The sequence below is a fragment of the Amblyomma americanum genome, chromosome 9, assembly GCF_052857255.1.
Source record: "Amblyomma americanum isolate KBUSLIRL-KWMA chromosome 9, ASM5285725v1, whole genome shotgun sequence".
Classification (NCBI taxonomy): Eukaryota; Metazoa; Arthropoda; class Arachnida; order Ixodida; family Ixodidae; genus Amblyomma; species Amblyomma americanum.
The window spans coordinates 42304353-42325582 of NC_135505.1; positions in this window are offsets into that span (position 1 = coordinate 42304353).

Sequence of the window (21230 nt, forward strand, 5' to 3'; positions counted from 1 at the left end):
AGTTCTTGTCAGAGCGAAAATGGAATAAAAAACGATGGGGGCGGAGTTCGCAGCTTGGCCAGTTACCAGACTTTGTGACAGCAGTACGTGTGGCCGGTGTTTAGAGTCAAATGCGCGTTCAGAAGAAAGGCGGCTCAAAAAACAAAAACGCGCTTTCGTAGCGGCGGAGGGAAACGCGCGCATCGAGCACGGTGTATGAATAACATCGTGGCATCGAGTCACCCTGAAGGCGGCGCTGCATGCACGCCCCAGCGTGGGGTGGGGGTGGGAGTGTGGGGGGGGGTGCCTCTTGTCCTCGACGTTGACCCTGGCTGGGGCGCCACCGCCGCGGTGTGCAGGGAGCCGCGTTGGCTTCTGGGCGCACCCTGTGCGAGGTGATCGAAGATGCTATGAGTGTCTTGCGCTGCTGAGATTGGTCAATTCCGCTTGCGCTGCTGGTGGCTAGTACTAGCCAAAACTGTGGCAGTGTTTGCTGCGCCCCACAAGTGTGGTTGTGGCTCTGGTACAGAGTCTCCTGCAGCAGCATATGTGCCAGGTCCATCAGCCGCTACTTCAAGCTCAAATGAGCTTTCCAATATATCTCCATGCGAGAGATAATATGTATAAAGAGGGCTTGAAACAACGAAGAAACATGAACAGAAGCATTCAAAACTGTTGGTGATATATTAGGGCAACATTCCACGCAGCAGAAACTTCATGATAAAGCACTTGCTCGCAAAGAAATTGAACAAATAACCATCAAGTTATGCTTTTTTTCAATGCTCTGTTGAGTGTTGTCTACAAAAACCATATTTATGTTTACAGTCGTAATTAATCCACCTTTTTTGTGCCGTCACAAGAGCGTTGCAACTGAAATGAGCCTTTGTCCGTTATCAGAGGTGGGCAACCTCTTGAGGCCAACCTCAACCTCAAAATTACCTCAACCTCTCGTCGTGAGGTGAGGTTGAGGCGAGGTCGGTGATGGTCCGAAATTTTGTGGGTTCAGTCATCAAATCAGACCTCAACTTCGCACGTGAGATTTAGGTTGAGTGAGGTCAACATTCACTGAAGTCGAAATTTTGAGGTCGAGACTTTTTGCACTTTCCACGCCTTACTTCGACGAGTGCCGATTCCGAAGCGGAGTTGGAGCGCACAACCGCAGTGTTCAAGCAATGACGCTTGGTGTTCGGTTTCCCCTGTTTGGGCAACCGGATGCCGCAGTCCGCTCTTAGCTCTCGGTGCTACGCCGTAATATTCGTTCAGCCCGGGCCTACAGGAGGACGCAACCCCCTGGTCTTGCTGGAAGGAGTGCTGCTGTCAGGGCGCGCCTCTCCCCCTCCCCCTTCCTCCGCTTGGGTAGCAGCCGTAGGTGCCTCCCAGTCGGCCCAATCTCCCGGGAGCGGGAAAAGCTTATAACTCACGCTGACCCGCGGTAGCTTTGTCTCATACCGCAAAGAAATAAGTTGAGTCCAACAGGCACGCCGAAAATTCGTCGTAGGGGGGATGGCCAAACGAAAGATTGCTTCGTGTTCATGCTCGCTGCCGACGCTGACGTCATGGCTCTTGCTTTAAAGTAGAGTAAATGAATCCTGCTCTACATTACACGGTGACCTAACAGAAACTGGAGCAGCCGGCACAGGTGAGAGGTTGTGTTTCCTAACAAGGACACATGCTGATTTGATGAAAAAGAACGAAGACAGAAAAACCTGTATAACACTGTAGAAGGTTTTGATCGGTGTATTCCCCTTTTGAATCTCACAGTGTACTTTTGTATAATCCTCTTCCGTAATTCAAGCGGGTGCAAAATATAATTTCACTTTTATATCCCTCCAGATAACCTTTTGGTTGTCTGGAAGGAAACGCAGCGGCACGGGGCGACCGTACCATCATAGCTGCGTTATAGCAGTAAATATGCAAAACTATAATGAATGTATGATAATGTGGTAGCTGTTTGCTTTTATTTTTTTAATGAAGACGTGTGAACTGAACTGATTACGTAATGGCGCTCTGCTGCTGAGCAGATGTTTCAAACTTTCTAATACGACGTGAGTCACGATATTGATTTTCCCTCTCTCTCTTGTGCGATGTTGTTGTTGCATCCAGATGTTGACGTGGAGTGGTAGAGGGCGGGTCTCGTGAGTGACCCGGGGGACGTACTTCGCGACTGGTGAGTTTGAGACAGGCGTGCAGGTCTTCAGACGTTGGCACTTGGAAAGGCTTTCCTCAAAGAAATTATTTATTACAATATTTACAAAACTTATTTACATATGCCGACAGATTTCGGCCTCTCCACTTTAACTAAAAAAAGGCAAAACTTTAACATTCTCGCGACTCCGGACCACCGTCGGCCACCACACGGCCAACCCGCCCGGCCGCCGCTCAAGCAACTCGCTTCTCCAACTCTGCGACCCCGGGACCACCACCGGCCGCACACGACCGATCTGTCCGGCTGCCACCAACCAACCTCTCGCGCTCTCCTTAGCGCGCACCCATCTCCTTGTCCTCCCGCCAAAACTACACTCTCAGCCATTAGGTGACTTTCCCGCAACATTTCGGACGCAACATATCACAACACAAAAGAAAAGCACACAATATAAAACACACGCCTTGCAACACAAAAGAAAAGCACAAAATATCGAACACACGGCTCACTGCAAGCTGCTGTGGCTAACTGGAAAAATGCCACAACGAGCAGAGAGAATCCCTTTACGACACATGCGTCTCGGACCATTCCCCCTCGCTTAGGCCGAGGCTCCCGAAACTCACGCGCGACACCGCCCTGAGAGCCTCTCCCTTTAGTCCGCGCGTTCCCCTGCTCCCCTTCGGCGGCCCTCCACACGCCTTACCACGACATACGCCAGCTGCGTCGTGATACCCCCCCTCTTCTTCTCCATTCTCCCCCCCCCATTTTTTTTGCAAGTTCGAAAAAAAAACAAGCTTTCCCCCTAGGCTGGCTGAGGATGCCACACCTCTCTCCAGTGCGAGAATGCACTAAATCTTCCCCTCGAGATTCACCCAGAAAAAGAATACAGGCATGCAAGTACATGAAAGCAAGGTACACTGCTACACACCACACTGTAGGCCACAGGATGGCATATTTAAAGTTAAGGCAGAGTATACACGAAGCATGCATAAAAATAAACAAAAAAGCAACAACAGTCCACCGAGGCGAGCCTCGAACATCGCTGCTCGCATGCTCAGTGCTCAGGGGTTCCTTCTGCTTCACCAGTTCGCTATAGTCCTTCACTGTCCTATAGTCCTTTGCTATAGTCCTGGCACCGAATTTCATCTCTGTGAGGGGTTACTTATATCACACTGGCGGTAATCTTCCTAGCCTCTGTCTCTAGGCATTCTCGGGCCATATGCCCTGAACGGCCACAGCGGTAGCAAAAAGCTGACGCTGCCTTCTCTCTTCTTTCCTGCTCCCATTCCCTGCCGGCAGAATGTCCCTCCGTGGCACCGTCACGAACACTTAAACGTCTGTTTCCTATTTTTTCTTCAGTTTCTTGACACTCCCTAGCCATGTGACCTGGTCGGCCACAACGGTAACACGGGCGCATCGTCGTACCTGCTTTAAATGGCGCATACTTCACCTCTATCTGTTCTTGTCCATGGAGTGGCAATGCCCCAGCCATCTCCTCTCTTCTACGTACTTCAACACTGTTCATACCCATGCGTGGAACGCCAGCTCCCGATGGTACCACCCAACTGCTCTCCACAGCCTCGACTACTTATGTGAGCCCGTCTAATTTCGGCCAGCTTTTGTTCTCCTGAAGTGCTATCTGTCGCAGCGCGTCATTGGTCAGGACCTCTTTCAGTTTATCCACCACTACCAGCTCCATCAGCTCCTCTATTTCGGTAGAAACTCCGCGCTGGAGAAACTCCGTGTTGGAGAAACTCCGTGTTGGAGAAAGTCCGCGTTGGAGAAAGTCCGCGTCGGAGAAAGTCCGCGTTTAATTTTTCTACTGCTGATATAATATGAGTAGCAACTACGAAGCCGGTAGCCGAACTGGCGCCACGATTCCTGCGTTCGTTTCTTAGCCGTGTCAAACATTATTTTATACTCTGCCGGGCTTAGTCTAAGTTCCCTAAAAATTACTTGCTTTAACTGTTTGTATTCAAGAATTTCTTTTGTCCCATTTTGCATCGCCATTGATCGCATGCGGTCAGTGAGCTAAGGAATCGGGGAGATGGATTGCACGCTCTCCGGTACCCTGAAGGAGTGGAACAGCATCTCCACAGAATCAAACCACCCCGGAATAAGTGACTCCTCTTTCGGCATTCGGAGCAGTACACTGCTCAGCATTGTGGAGTATTTTACTGCTTCTTTCCCTCCTGAAAGATCAGCTGTGTCTTGTCTGCGTAATTTCTCTTTCTCGAATTTAATTTTCGCCCTCTCTAGCCTCATCTTCTCAATTTCCATTTCGGTTTGCATATTGGGTCCAGGTTCGCCCCTTTACATGCTTGCCTCGCTCACTCCCCCAGTCGTGCTATCATCCATCTCTGGCGACAGTAGCTTACTCTTTCCCCTCGTGAGCATAAAGCAACAAAATCTGAGAGCAGCGCTGTTCGCTCACCGTTTCCTTTCGTCGCCTTGTCTTCAAAGATCGTCGATCAGGCCAAGTTCCAGAGTTCTCTCACAATCACTTTCGTTTTAACATGCCACGAGTCCTGGTACGGATCGCCGCCACACTCTCAAGTCCCGCTGCAATTGAGTCCGTCCTCCCTTGCTCTGTTCGGGTGCACGATTGTTCTACACATCTACATCGGTGTCGAAGCTGCGGTGATCGGTGAAGATCCGTGTGCTGTCTCTTGTTCTTGTGCTGGCGTTCTTCTTTCTTGATGTCCGTTTTTCCACTCTTCTTCGCCACCCGAGGGCAAACGTTGCTGGTGATCTGACTAGCTCGACGTCTTCTCAACTTGTGTTGCCTCTGTCTTCCTCGTTCCCGTCGCAAAGCAGCGGTCCCTTAATCCTGCCGGCTGCGCCAGTCATGATAATTGATTTTCCCTCTCTCTCTTGTGCGATGTTGTTGTTGCATCCAGATGTTGACGTGGAGTGGTAGAGGGCGGGTCTCGTGAGTGATCCGGGGGACGTACTTCGCGACTGGTGAGTTTGAGACAGGCGTGCAGGTCTTCTGACGTTGGCACTTGGAAAGGCTTTCCTCAAAGAAATTATTTATTACAATATTTACAAAACTTATTTACATATGCCGACAGATTTCGGCCTCTCCACTTTAACCAAAAAAGAGGCAAAACTCCAACACTCTCGCGACTCCGGACCACCGTCGGCCACCACACGGCCAACCCGCCCGGCCGCCGCTCAAGCAACTCGCTTCTCCAACTCTGCGACCCCGGGACCACCACCGGTCGCACACGACAGATCTGTCCGGCTGCCACCAACCAACCTCTCGCGCTCTCCTTAGCGCGCTCCCATCTTCTTGTCCTCCCGCCAAAACTACACCCTCAGCCAATAGGTGACTTTCCCGCCACATTTCGGACGCAACATATCACAACAGAAAAGAAAAGCACACAATATAAAACGCACGCCTTGCAACACAAAAGAAAAGCACAAAATATCGAACACACGGCTCACTGCAAGCTGCCGTGGCTAGCTAGAAAAATGCCACAACGAGCGGAGAGAATCCCTTTACGACACATGCGTCTTATCGGACCATTCCCCCTCGCTTAGGCCGAGGCTCCCGACACTCACGCGCGACGCCGCCCTGAGAGCCTCTCCCTTTTGTCCGCGCGTTCCCCTGCTCCCCTACGGCGGCCCTCCTCACGCCTTACCACGACGTACGCCAGCTGCGTCGTGACAACGTGTAATTAGGCACACTTTTGTTAGCTTCCGTTTTTAGTGTGGGTGCGATTTTTGTTTGTATGTTTGTTATCATTCCCGTTGTTTTTTATTATTTTGTCGTATGAGATCAGTTAGGTTGGCAGCCTCCCTTGCTGACGACCAGGCAATGCCGTTATATTTCTTTCAACTAAGTTATATTGCAGAGACCCATCGTTCACCTTAAGCGGCTTCGCAGAATGCTCGCGCGGTACTCGCGAGCAAGAACTTCGAAGATGCCGGTTTAATATTGATAGCTCAGTTTTGAGGGAAAAAACGGGACTGACTCAGAACAGCTTGTCTCTAGCTCGTTGACGAAACAGTACCCAGAATTCTGTACAGGCATAAAGTATTTCGCCGTTTTTTTTCTTTTGTCCGGAGTTCGGAGATGAGGGGGGGGGGGGGGGGGGCTGGGTAAAGATTTCAATGCGGCGATATTTGAGCGGCCTGCACAGTGCCGCGGGATCACCGAGTCATCAGAGAATTCCCAGAATTTCGAAACCGTTACGACCGCCACTTGGAGGGAAGTGGCGGAAACGGGGGTGGGGGGGGCACAGAATACCTGTCTTCGGTTGCTGGCAATGAACAGTATTTAATCAATATCCTGAAAACATTTATGTGGAAGCAGTATATCGACATCCCCGGGTTCATATAGATACACTTTCAATGTCATCATCATCGCCATCACCTCGATTTCAACGCTAGGTCTCATTGAATGATCGTTGCAGATTGTCACACATGAGAACTGGCGCGTTTACCTGCTGGACAATCCTAATGTCATTAATCTGGACCGACCTTTGCGCGCTCTTTTTAATGCGTGGTGCGCGCATGTGTAGTTATGGGGGATCCATATGGTGTGACATTCCGTGTGTGCTACGAGGATCCACGTTCGACGGCGCGGCGTAGACGGAGACCCGTGACAGCGGCATCATCAATTACCCAGCCATGCTCTTTGAGTGACGACCAGAACAACCGGACCCGCCGCTGCCCCGGGGAAACAGGCTTTATCCTCCCCAATTTCCGGTTACATTCCAGGACAAAGGAGCTGTCAGCGGGCCAGAGCGCACCCGTACCACAGCCGACGCTATGCGCTACCGCGAAGACAACATTCTTTCCCTCCCCCCCCTTTGTCGTGGGCTATCGCCGGGAAGGCACCCACAGCTTCCCAGAAGGGCCGTGACGGACACCTGTCATGGCGGACAGGCAGTACTCGCCAAGAATGTGGAAAGACAGGCGCTAGTGAATTAGCTCCGAAGAGAGAGCCTGTGTATACTCTCACTTGAGAGAGAGTGGTGGCGTTTTTGTTGTTTATTTAGTTTGTATTGTTAACAGACTCTGGGTTCGAGGCTAAGCCCAACCCAAGGGGTGGTCCCCATCTCGCATGTTATTTTGGATTGGAGAATTGATGCTTTGGGCGGGCCACTGGAAATGACCGCCCTTAGTCCTTTGTTAATCAAGTGCTTAAAAGCGCATGTAAACGGATGCAGTCCAGTCCAGTCTGAGCTGGGGCTCCATGCTTAGCATGTAATGTGATGCTACTTAGGCACTAACCTGCCCGGTTGATGAGTAAAGTAGTGCAAAGTTTGTATGTTGTAAAATTATGCTCTGCTGTCATCATCTACAAGCTCGCCTCCTGTTCATCTTCCAAGCCGAACGACAATAGAGGAAGGGTTTGCGAACCATCCTCGAAGAAACGGACGACTATTGAAATTCTACTGCAACGCACGCTCAGGACGACATCGTTCGCCAAGAGGGCCAACAGCGCCGAAGCCCGACGGCGTGCAGCTTCTGCCAGCAACCGCTCGAGCCCAACTCCGGAGCCACTCCATCGCCCCCATGAAGTCGTCGGCACGTAAGCTCGGACGCCCCAGCCTCTGATGTAACAATCTTAATCATGTGTAATTATTGAATATATCTGTTTGTTTAAACTGAGCCATACGGTGTCTCTTTGCCTCTCCGTCCCGTGTGGACCTGCGCATTATGGGGGTCATCACACTGGTGTCAGAAGTGGGGTCTCAAAAGCAAATGTCCTCTGAATGCTGTGACATTCATGACTTCAAAATTGTAATCAAAAGGGAATCACGGGACTGATTGTGGGACTTTTACCCCCATTTGAGAGGCTTGAGGCACTGGAGGGCTTGAAAAAAAAATGACTGTATCTGAGGGAGCTCCCACTCCACAGCCGTCGCTCGGAGCAAGCATGCTGGCATTAGGAAGCCTCATTCCGACGTTTACGGGAGATAAGACAGGGGTTCCAATCTGCGATTTCTTTTCCATGCTAGAAGAGATTGGGAAAATGGGGGGATGGTCCGATGCTCAAATGCTGGGAATGGCGAGGTGTAAGATGGCAGGAGCTGCTCATGATTTTGCATGGCGAGACGAAAAAGTAAAATCCACAAAATCATTTGCGGAATTTAAGAAGCTCGCGTTTGAGCATTTTGACACTGAACCACGTCACGTGCGAGTACAGAGGTTCCGTGACGCCGGACAGATGGTAGGGGAGGACGTGCGAACGTTTGCGTCGCGGCTTCAGCGCTTAGCGCGCGATACGTTAAGCAGGGAGGAGGAAGGAGACCAGCTTAAGAAGAAATACGCGGAGGATATACTTAAAGAGGAAATGACCGCTTTGTTCGTGGCTGGTCTGCAAGACCCCGTGCGCCGGTTCGTGCTCTCGCGCAAGCCGAGCAATTTCGACCAAGCCGTGGAGGCCGCATTGGATGAGGAACAAAATGAGGCGTTAACGACAGCCGCAGCGAGAGTACGCGTCATAGAGAGAGCGGTGCCCAACCCTGAGGTTGCTCTCTTAACAGAGCGGTTAGATCGCTTAGAACAGCTGCTATCTCAGCAGGTAGAATGCCAGGTTGAAGCGCGCGCTCAACAGCGCCCATTCGCTGGAAACCGGAGACCGCCACAAAGCTACAGGCGCGGTATGCGAGATTTTGAAGAAATCGTATGCTTCGCTTGCCAGGGTCGCGGACACATCGCCAGGTTCTGCCAAAACGTGCGCCGTGGGGAGCCACAAAGAGAAGCAGGCGAGACACGCCCTAAGCAAGCCTACAGCGGGGCTCCAGATACCGAGTCAAAAAACTAGTTAGTCCTCCCCAGCCTGAGGAGCGTGGGGAGGGAGCAGTAGATGATGAGGTGGTGGTAGTTTGTGTGGCCGACGAGGCATGCCCTGTTGTGCGTTGCAAGTTAAATGGTTGTTGTATGGAATTGTTGATAGATACGGGGTCAAAGGTGACATTGCTTAAGGAGAGCAGTTTTAACACGCTTCGAAGGAAGGGGGACCGCGAGGTGTTGGAAGCGTCTGGTGGTATGGCGACCAAATTTGTAGGCATAACGGGGGATCTTCTTGGCATAAGTGGACTCTACCGGTTACACTTCTCTCTCGGCGGAATTGCATTGGAGCACCCCTGCTACGTATGCCCGGACACGGTGTCTCTGCCAAACGGAGTGTCAGGTATATTAGGGCAGGATTTTTTGAGAAAAGGGAAGGTAGTAGTCTCATTCTCTGAGGAAGAGGTTAATGCGGGCGGCTCAAAAGTTCCGTTTTTGAACAGGAGAGGGGCTGAGATTCGCATTACCGATATTGACACCCGTCAAACAGTGGGATCATTGGAGAAGGTATATTCGCGGGTTGCCGTCCGGCTGGTCGAGGAGGCGGTCGTCCTTCCTTGGTCGGAGCACATTTTGTACGCGTTTGTGCCTTCAGATGTAGAGAGCGGCGCCGTGGGAGTGCTTGAGCCGGTCGACTCTCTCAGCAATGGCCTGAAGGCAGCCGCGTGCCTCATGACAGTTAATGACGCCCACAGAGTGCCCCTACGGGTGGTTAACTGTAGCCAGCAGCCACTGAGCCTTCCCAAGAACAAAACATTGGCTTTCTTCACCTCTGCGATAGAGCAACGTGAGCCCACCGATACGGTACTCGCAACTGTAGAGCATGCTAGTCCTTCGGCTGCTCCAAAGGTGTCGTTCGATCTTTCTCACGTAAAATCCAGGGAGAGGGAGGCTCTGGCTGGTTTGCTGAACGACTACTCGGAGGTATTCGCCGCGTCCAACCTGGATTTGGGCTGCTGTGGCGTTATAAAGCACAGGATAGAAACCGGCACTTCATCGCCCGTTTACCAGCGTGCGTACAGGATTCCTTACTCCCAACGTGAGGAGATGGAGCGGCAGGTGCAGGACCTGATTGATCGCGGCATTGTCGAACACTCAAAGTCACCCTGGGGAGCACCAGCACTATTGGTGGAAAAGCCAGATGGCTCGTATCGATTGGTAGTGGACTACCGCAAACTAAATGCCGTAACTCGCATCAATCCATACCCCATCCCCAATATACAGGAGACGCTTTCTCAGCTGGGCTCTGCCAGGTACTTCACGGTAGTGGACATGGCGGCGGGATTCTGGCAGATAGCAATGGATCCGGCAGATGCCGAGAAAACGGCATTCAACACGCCCTCAGGGCACTATGAATGGAAAAGAATGCCGATGGGTCTGGCCAACAGCCCTGCTGTCTGGCAGAGAACCGCTGATGTTATCCTGGCAGGTCTTCTGGGGAGGCTGTGCTTCGTGTATATGGATAACATTATCATATACAGTGACAGTTTTGATAACCATTTGCGCGATATTGAGCAGGTTTTGGTGCGACTAAGAGCAGCGGGTCTCAAGCTGAAACCCTCTAAGTGCCAATTCCTCAAAAACGAGGTGAAAGACCTCGGGCACGTTGTTTCAGCTGACGGCGTGCGACCGGACCCTGAGAAACTAAGGTGTGTCTCGGATTTTCCATCCCCGACTAGCGTCCGCCAGGTCCGGCAGTTTCTCGGCCTGATCGGTTACTACCGAAGGCACATAGAGGAGTTCGCCAAGCTCGCTAAGCCGCTCACCGCCTTAACAGCCAAAAATGTCGCCTTTCGCTGGGACGAAAACGCGGAGAATGCTTTTGGGGCCCTGAAAAGGAAGCTAATGAGTGCACCGCTGTTGCGCCACCCGGATTTTAATTTGCCCTTCGTTATGGCCACAGATGCGTCAAAGTTCGCAGTTGGTGCCGTGCTATCTCAGGTTATCGAGGGCAAAGAACATCCCGTTGCTTTTGCAAGCCGACAGCTGAGCCCCACAGAGCAAAAGTGCGGAGCTACGGAAAGGGAGTGCCTCGCCGTTGTCTGGGCAGTAAAGCACTTCAGATGCTACCTTTACGGCCGCAAATTCAAGCTAGTCACAGACTGCCATCCTCTGAAATGGGTGATGAGTGTCAGGGACCCTAGCTCGCGACTCGCTAGATGGAATCTACACCTGCAGGAATACTGCTTTGAAGTTGAGCACAAGTCAGGAAAGACACATCTGAATGCTGATGCACTCAGCCGCACAGCTGCCGTGGCAGCTATAGATGAGTTTGTCCCCGTAGTCGACCCCGCCGAATTACGCACAGAGCAGTGCAAAGATCCTGACCTGAAGCGAATAATCGAAAGCTTAGAGGGCGCACCGTCTCACCCCGAACAGCTAGGTTATTTCATTGGCAAAGACGGCACCCTGTGTCGGCGCACGAGGCCAACCAGGAAAGGGAGACCAGAGAAAACCGCTTGGGAGAGAGTCGTCATACCTCGGTCGTGGACAGAAAGGGTTCTTCGCGCGTTTCACGATGCGCCATGCGCCGGTCATTTTGGCGTAGCGAAGACACGCAGGCGTGTCTAAACAATATAAATTAGAAGAATCTAAAAATATAAATGCATTAAAATTGCTGGCCGGACTGGAAAAGCACACTCCTACCTACCCAACGCGCAAGCCCGAACAATGGAATGTGAGTAAATGCCGTACGGGTTATGGAAATCAAATGTTGAAATTCCAACTGCCGACAATGCTAAATGATTTCTTGAAGGACAAGAACACAGATATACAATCTGTTTCATTGAAAAACCTAAGAAAGAAATTTGTATGGAATTAGAATGTGAACATGTTTTTCTTATTCTTTGGAACCATTTGTTTTTTTTTTTGCATTTACTTCTGTATCTCTACTTTTTACCAGATATATTTCAACTATCTTATACGGGAGTCTAGGTTTGTGCACGCTTCTATATGTTATGTAATAATTTCATTACCTGTATGTCTTATTGATGTATGCACAACTTGGACTGGCGTATGTTTCACTGTCACTTATTAGTCTGCTTTATGCACTTATATATATATATATTTTTATTACTGCAGCAGTAGCTGCAGATTGCGTTCCCAAAATCCAAATGCTGTGTTTTCTTTTCTCTTTTTTTTTCCTCTTTATATTTTTACCATGCGCTGCCTCTGTTTGCCATGTATTGGGGTGCGGGCCTAGTCAAGCCGATGTCAGGCTTTTTGTCTGTACTCCAAACATCCTTGAGATGTTGAATAAAGATTGTATTGTACTTTTGGAGTGGCATGCGACGGGATGTTAGAGACTACTGTGCGAAGTGTCATTCCTGTCTCGAAAGAAAAACACCCAAGGGACGAAGACCAGCTCCAATTCAGCCGTTCCCTGAGGTTTCGGCTCCCTTCGAGCGGACAGGTATGGACATAATGGGCCCATTGCCCACGACCACTTCCGGAAACAAGTACATTTTAGTATTTGTCGACCACCTTTCAAAATACGCGGAAGCGGTAGCACTCCCCGATCAGAAGGCAGACACGGTTGCAAGAGCATTTGTCGAACAGATCGTGCTCCGACATGGACCCCCGAGGCAACTCTTGACAGATCGGGGAACGAACTTCGTGTCGCAGCTAATGAGGAGAGTTTGCGAGCTGCTTAAGATCGCTAAGAAGCAGACAACACCGTACCATCCGGCTTGCAACGGCGCGGTGGAGCGACTGAACCAAACCGTGGCCGGGTTCCTGTCGCATTTTGTTTCGCGCGACCTGCGGGACTGGGACTTGTGGCTCCCGTATGCAATGTTTGCCTACAATTCCGCAGCACACGAGAGCACGGGCGAATCGCCATTCTTTCTTCTCTACGGCCGAGACCCGGACCAGCCTAGTGAAGTGCCAGAGGGCCCCCGTCGTGTCCCATACGCTTCACTGGACGACTTTAAGGTTGAGCTAGAATCGCGCTTGCAAGTGGCGAGGGACATCGCAAAGGAGTCCTTAAAGAAAGCGGCGAAGCGCAGGAAGGAGGTTCACGATCGCAGTGCTAGAGACGCGCCGTTTGATGTGGGGGACAGCGTGTACATTGAAAACTGCCAAAGGCAGATTGGGCTAGCTCGTAAGTTCCAGACGAAGTGGAGAGGACCGTGCGAGGTTGTCGAGAAGCTTTCTCCGGTAAACTTCAGAGTCCGAGACGTGAACCGGCGTTTGATAAGGATACACGCAAATCGCCTCAAGTCGGCACCGGTTCAGTATTCACGAAATGAGGAAAGGGAAAGCGCGGATTTTGATGGGGACAGAAGTGAAGCGGAGCGCGCAGATAGTTCGCAAGAAACGCCCTCTCCTGCATTTGTTCGGCAGGCGCCCGAGGTGACGGCCGGAATGCCACCGGATTTACTTCATGCATTGCTAGAAGAAGAAGCGCGCGAGGTTGCCGCGCAGATAACGCCAGGAGAGGCTCCTGCCACGAGCCCTCGCGAGTCCCAAAGCAGACAAAGGGGTACAGACTTACTTAGTATGACTCATGAAGGCCGATATCCGCTGCGAAATCGGAAAGCTAAGTCGGACTAATGGCGTAAACAGAGCGGAGTTTTGAACTGGTTAGAATTGTGTAATGCCACAGCTCATAACATTGCTATGTGCTTATGTGTTAAGTTATCGGAGTTGGTAGTAAAACCTTTCTGTCATTAAGTAACACCTTCACAGGAGAGCATGCGGAGCGCATGCAGAACCTGCCCTACTTCCTTTCGTTATCTATATTTTTGTCTGTGCCGTGATCGTGCTAGAAGTGGGAGCTCCTTTGTAACTGTGGTAAATTTATTTCGTCCAGTTTGGACTAGAAAGGAGAGGCTTGGGTGCTGAGTTTCATGTTTATCTGTAAAAGAAGATCAGTGCTGCCCCTGGAGACGCCAGTATTGACAGCGGAGGCATATGGTGTTGTGCAGTGGTGTTGAGTGCAGCGAAAAGTGTTTTGTCGGACGCACTGTGCGAGGCGATTCAGAAAGACAAGGGGAGCTGCGTGGACTCAAATGTTCGGAGAACATTCTTCTGGAGGGTGAGCGAGTGTGACATTCCGTGTGTGCTACGAGGATCCACGTTCGACGGCGCGGCGTAGACGGAGACCCGGGACAGCGGCATCATCAATTACCCAGCCATGCTCTTTGAGTGACGACCAGAACAACCGGACCCGCCGCCGCCCCGGGGAAACAGGCTTTATCCTCCCCAATTTCCGGGCACATTCCAGGACAAGGGAGCTGTCAGCGGGCCAGAGCGCGCCCGTACCACAGCCGACGCTATGCGCTACCGCGAAGACAACATTCTTTCCCTCCCCCCCCCTTTTGTCGTGGGCTATCGCCGGGAAGGCACCCACAGCTTCCCAGAAGGGCCGTGACGGACACCTGTCATGGCGGACAGGCAGTACTCGCCAAGAATGTGGAAAGACAGGCGCTAGTGAATTAGCTCCGAAGAGAGAGCCTGTGTATACTCTCACTTGAGAGAGAGTGGTGGCGTTTTTGTTGTTTATTTAGTTTGTATTGTTAACAGACTCTGGGTTCGAGGCTAAGCCCAACCCAAGGGGTGGTCCCCATCTCGCATGTTATTTTGGATTGGAGAATTGATGCTTTGGGCGGGCCACTGGAAATGACCGCCCTTAGTCCTTTGTTAATCAAGTGCTTAAAAGCGCATGTAAACGGATGCAGTCCAGTCCAGTCTGAGCTGGGGCTCCATGCTTAGCATGTAATGTGATGCTACTTAGGCACTAACCTGCCCGGTCGATGAGTAAAGTAGTGCAAAGTTTGTATGTTGTAAAATTATGCTCTGCTGTCATCATCTACAAGCTCGCCTCCTGTTCATCTTCCAAGCCGAACGACAATAGAGGAAGGGTTTGTGAACCATCTTCGAAGAAACGGACGACTATTGAAATTCTACTGCAACGCACGCTCAGGACGACATCGTTCGCCAAGAGGGCCAACAGCGCCGAAGCCCGACGGCGTGCAGCTTCTGCCAGCAACCGCTCGAGCCCAACTCCGGAGCCACTCCATCGCCCCCATGAAGTCGTCGGCACGTAAGCTCGGACGCCCCAGCCTCTGATGTAACAATCTTAATCATGTGTAATTATTGAATATATCTGTTTGTTTAAACTGAGCCATACGGTGTCTCTTTGCCTCTCCGTCCCGTGTGGACCTGCGCATTATGGGGGTCATCACAATGGACCTGGAAATGGGGGTGGGTAGGGAAGTCGTATGACGTGACATTACATCGTTGTCACATGACTATGTGCGACGTCACATTACAGCGTTCTCACGTGACCTGGTATACGTCACACTCATATGATGTCATCAGTAAAACTAGTTAGTCTTAGTGTTGCATAGTTACACTAATAAGCATTGAATTGCCATGTTGACCAGTGTATGTCAATTATCTATAATTAATGATGTGACATTATCATCGATGTGACATCATCGTCGACTCACACGTCACAAGGTGCCGTTTCTGGCGGCGACTTTTTTGCGAATATGACCTTGAAACTGAGCCATTTAATGCTGTCGTATTACCAAAAGGAGCCCCTCGTTTCTACACGGACATATATACAACGCGCCTCTGTTGGTGTACTACACTTGAAAGCAGCATACAGAGCAAACTACGCGCTTTACTACCGCGGCCCATTCCCTGTTCGCCACTTTCCTAATGCGGTATTTATCTGCGAGTATCCTATCGAGGCTAATTTAAATTTCCTTTTATGCTACTATGCGGATCCAACAGTGACGAAGCTGGTCAATACATTCTGCTTCTGCAGTGCGTAGGCATGACGCAGCCGCCGGTAGCTGCGGCAGCTGCGGTAGGCACGGGCAGGCGGAACTTGCTTTGCCTAAAATGCGAAAGTCGCTGCTGACATCAGCGCCACCGCATCTTCGTGACGTCGCGAGGTGAAGGTCTACAGACTCGATTGTGGCATCAAAATGACGTCAAGCCAGGCAATTGAACAAACGTCCGGTCTTCGCGAGCTGCAACGTCCCCTGCTTGAACCGAGTTAACTGACTCTGCAGTTGGGCTGACATATGTGCGAAAACTTGGCCGGCGGGCAGCACAGGTCACGGCTTGTGAACTTCCGCCCCCTCCAAGTAGGGACACACGGAGCGGCAAGCACCTATGCGCCGCTAGACTGAAGCAACTCAAGCTTTGCCGCCGCACACCAGTGCCTGAGCGCTGCTTGGCTTCTTGAATCTCACACGATAAAAGACATCGGAAAGAGTAGTGACTGCTGTAATCGACTGACGACAAAGCAAGCCTGCCAAAGTAGGGAGCATTCGGCCACGCGCTTGACGCGGACTGCCGGGCACGAGGGGCTGGAGGGAAACGAGGCCGCGGACACTAAAGCTGGAGGATACACTCATCGAGCGACTAACGTGTCCCTCTCTCCTCTACCTACCACGAACGCCTCATAATGTTCCGAACACAAAGGCAAGTCAATCCTCCACCACACCATAAGCCAGCAACGACAGAAGCGAGGGATTCCCGACAACTACAGACGAACGCCTTTCCTTACTTGCACAAATATATCATCATTCCCGATAGATATGACGGAATCTGTTCCTGCTGCGGTGGAATCCGGACGACATGCCATGTAAGAAGGGGTTGCTCAGGTCCCAAGCCCCTGAACAAGACAAACATCAATCCAAGGAAGAGGAGAGTCAGCCCTGTTAAGCTTTGATTGTGCGACTCAGCGTAACCTGATATCCTATAAGCAACAGCGACTGTGGTGGACTTGGAGTCCTAAATTAAGGATTCCGCCCAAAGTTCGTGCTTCCTCCTCTTTATCCTTCCTTTTTTTCAATGACTGTTCTCTACTTCTATTTCTACCTCGTCTCCCGTTTCGGCGGCACATATCTCTGCAGGAAGACGTCGCACGTGGAATGAGAAACGTGAGTGAAGGCTGAAAAGCAGCATGCCATTAGGGCTAGGATGAAAGTGTTTTTTTTTTAGTTCTTCTATTTTTTCCTTCTCCTTCAGTCCATGTGCATGGCGCTGACAAGGTGCTTTTCACTGCCAGAGTTGAGAACGAACACTGTCTCTGGTGTCTCCCTCTATCTGTTGTGAATTTTCAAAGCGCGCTGCCAATGACCGTTACACCGCAGCAAGTGGTGCTCTTCCGTCGCCGGCTCCGCGGCGTCTTTCGCTTTAGCGTTGTGTCCCTTCATGTGATATTAATTTCAGTGCAGAAACCGTTTTGACAGGGTTAGGTATAGTGCCCGTGACCTTCGAAATCCGCGCCTCTCTCGTGACCCCACCGCCTATGTTTCTTGGCCGGCTCGACAGACTGTCTGCGTGAGTCTTCTCTGTCAGCTTGTTATAGCCGGACGACAGTACCTGTAGTGTTTACCTTTGTGCTTGAGACGTTCGTGTGCGGTGGCACTCGTTCACCACCCCTACGTAAGACGACGATTGTACACGCTGTCCTGAGCCGCCTTTAAATACCAGGCTTTAGCGAAGTGCTGTGTTTTGCTCCGGACAGCGCCTGCTCCGCTCCGTCTTTTGGGAAATATTGTGTAGATACGGAGACACAGTAATCAAATATGATACGCAGATGAGCCGATACTTTGTGCGAGGACGCGAGCTGAACGCAGCGATGAGAGTGTACTGATTGGCAAAAAAGTGGTGAATGGAAATGCATACATTTTGCTTTAATTTGCTGGAATCTTTTGCTGTCATGAGTGCAGTAGGTGAGATTGCATGTCAATGCTATATAATTTCTCGCCAAAAGTAGTGCCATTAAGGTACTGTATCAACCCCTACAGCATTTTGCAAGCAAATTATGTTTGTGAATTTGTATTGCATTCAAAATTGCAATATCGGCAATGGAAGCTGTCGGAAGTTTCTAAACAAATATTGTAACCACGGCTCTATACATAAGGTGCATCGTATTTTTTTACAATATAGCGATTATTGATGCCCGAGGTCAAGCCATACACATTGGTACTTCACACATACACACGCTTCAAACTGTTCAAGTGCAATGATCGAAACATCTTATAAATGGAATTAATCTGATTGATTTACCGAGTTAGTAGTCGGCATAGATCAAACTATGCACGGGTCAGTACATCTCAGTAACACACCACAGGGAGTGAAAGATACACCATGTCCAGTTGTACCAAGCTTAAACTGACCAGCGTTTGTAGTCAATTCGTAGCGTACCCCGCCGGCAATCCAAAGCTTGTAGGATCGAGTTCCACCTAATTCATAGCAATTTACTTTTCACGCAATTACTTTAGTTCGCATATATAAACGTCGTGAAGGCGTTTTCATGTAATCTGAGGAGGCTAGCAGCAATTTCTCTAACCATGTGGTGACGCGCGTTTACAGAGCAGTATATATATTTTGACGCCCATGAAGAGGCGACGCCTAGTCTATTTCGTAGGTATCGCTGACTACGCAGAATAAGAGGAGGACGAGGTGGAAGCGTCTAGTGCTCGGCAAGCGGATCCAGCTGGTTTCAGTCGCCCGTCGTGCTCCAAGTAAATGCCTGGTCGTAACATTTTGGCGGAAGGTGTCGGGTATATAGGTTCCTCGATGACTGATCTCCAACATCACATTCGCGGGAGTCGTCGCATTGCTGGCCTGCTGCCTTTTGTTCCCATGATGTCCCTCGACGGTGACGCTCCGGGATCTGTGCCCAGCAGTTCGTGGCAGCATTACGGGAGCGACGGTCGTTCGCTGCAATGCACAAATAATAATAATAGTAGGTTTTGGGTGGAAAGGAAATGGCGCAATATCTGTCTCATATATCGTTGGACACCTGAACCGCGCCGTAAGGGAAGGGATAAAGGAGGAATTGAAAGAAGAAAGGAAGAAGAGGTGCCGTAGTGGAGGGCTCCGGAATAATTTCGACCACCTGGGGATCTTTAACGTGCACTGACATCGCACAGCACACGGGCGCCTTAGCGTTTTTCCTCCATTAAAACACAGCCGCGCTCGGGTTCGAACCCGGGAACTCCGGATCAGTAGTCGAGCGCCCTAACCACTGAGCCACCGCGGCGGATTCGATATTCGCCGGCATCGGATAGAAGTGTGACACCGCCTCCAGCTATGCGCACTCGTCGCTCTCCATCACCCCGACACCGCTCCTCCTCGCGTCCGCCGCAAAACTAGTCGGCGCAACCGATGGTGATGAGGTCGCTGGATGTCTGCCGCCGGAAGAGATACCGCTGCCTGTGGTGATGTTACGGAAAAAAGTGAATGCGTTAGTGGACGGTGTACCTGTGACGGCCTTAGTGGATACCGGTGCTACTGTTACAGTTATGACTGCTGCGTTTAAGTAATAATATTAATAACCCTCTACCCGACCACCATGCGGTACATGATGACAGGGAGCCCAGAGTAAAAGTTGCCCACTGACAGCTTGACACAGCCCTGGACCCCCTACATTTTGGCAACAGAAATGAAGGTCGAAATGAAAACTTATTACAATGGAAGAAAAGGTAACATAAGCTGTCACGAAATAGCACTTCAAGGCGAAAAAAATATACGATCACAAAAAATAAAAGAACACCAACAAAACGTTAGCACAGCCACCCATGGACACCTTATATATTACAGACATTTGCGTTAACAAGCAAAGCCAATAGCACTATCACAAAATATGCGTTCAAGACGAAAAAAACATGAAAAAAGTCAGAAAAGTTATGTGTGAGAGAAGAATAGTTCCGCCAAACGTTTATGAGAAATATTCCGCAAACTTATGTTATCTTCTAGAAGTTCATTCAATATTCGTGGCAGCCTATTTTGTAGCTTATGTAGACCGTAGCTCGTCCGATACGCTTTTATTCTCCATTGGGTCCTGCTTCTTGTTTCATACGTCGGAGTGTGATTGTCTAAATCTGCTAGCGTTTGAAGGAAGTGTGTGTGATTAGATAATTCTAGTTTGAAAGCTTGACACAGACGATAAGGAAACATGTTTGGTATGGGAATGATTTCATGCTTCGGGAAAAGTTCGGCGGTGTGATAACACCGCGGAAAGTTTTCAAGAAGGCGCAGAAAACTTTTTTGCAGTACGTATATCTTTTGAAGTTTTTTCTGAGTTGTAGCACCCAAGACTGAGCCACAATAAGTAAGCCGAGAATTAGAAATGGTGTGCTAAATTTAGACCATCGCAGATTTTAGGAGTACGTGGCCATTACGGTAAAGAAGATCAAGAATTTGAGATAATTTTATGGTTATGTTTAATATGTGTTTCCTAGGACGTAAAGTTTTGTTTCAATGGGACACAAATGTCTTTTCTTTTATGTGAGTGGCGAACCGTTGCGATGAAGTTGTAGTGTGCAGTACTAAGGTTTCCCTGAATAGTGAAGTGTTCAGAACGGAAATTGCGGCGCTAGCCCGGTCGACTCACGACGTCATTCTTGCCCTCGACTTTTTGCAGATGTGCGGCGCTAACATCGGCTGCCACATCGGTGAGCTCAGCGTCGGCAAATGTTTCCCCACTGGCGTTGTGGAAGGAAGATAAGGTCGTGCCTCCTTTTTCGGCTGTATGCGTACCGGTTTCCACCCCCGACACCGCTCTCGACCTGCTGGATGTGACTGTGTGCAGCCGAACCATTTCTGCATGAAGAAGTATATCTTGCTTTTTATCAGGGGTGTATATATATATATATATATATATATATATATATATATATATATATATATATATATATATATATATATATATATATATATATATATATATATATATATATATATATATATATATATATATATATATATATATATATATATATATATATATATATAATAAACTAAGCTAAGCGTACCAGTTGTGACTTGTTCACTATACATATATATATATATATATATATATATATATATATATATATATATATATATATATATAGTGAACAAGTCACAACTGGTACGCTTAGCTTAGTTTATTCACCAACGGTTTCCGACGGTGGCCGTCCTTCATCAGGGTGCAAGTTTTCACTGGCCCGTTGAGCAACGCCGACTGCTTCCCCTATATATATATATATATATAGACGATAGAAGATAAGAAGTAATAAACATTTTATTACAATATAAAAAGAATATAAACGAAAAATAAAAGAGGAGGTTCTCTTCCCCACCACCTCAGGGCTGACTTGGAAAGGCCCTCGAGGTGTCGCTCGTCACGGAAACTGCCGAGGGAAAATGTTTAGAGGTAGGTGACGCGTGAACTGCGTTGTGTCAGTTACAGCTGAGTCATTTAAGAAAGACGATAGGGTAATCGCTCCAAATGACGGAGCAGCACAGGATAGCACATTAGAAAACAGCTTAGAACTGA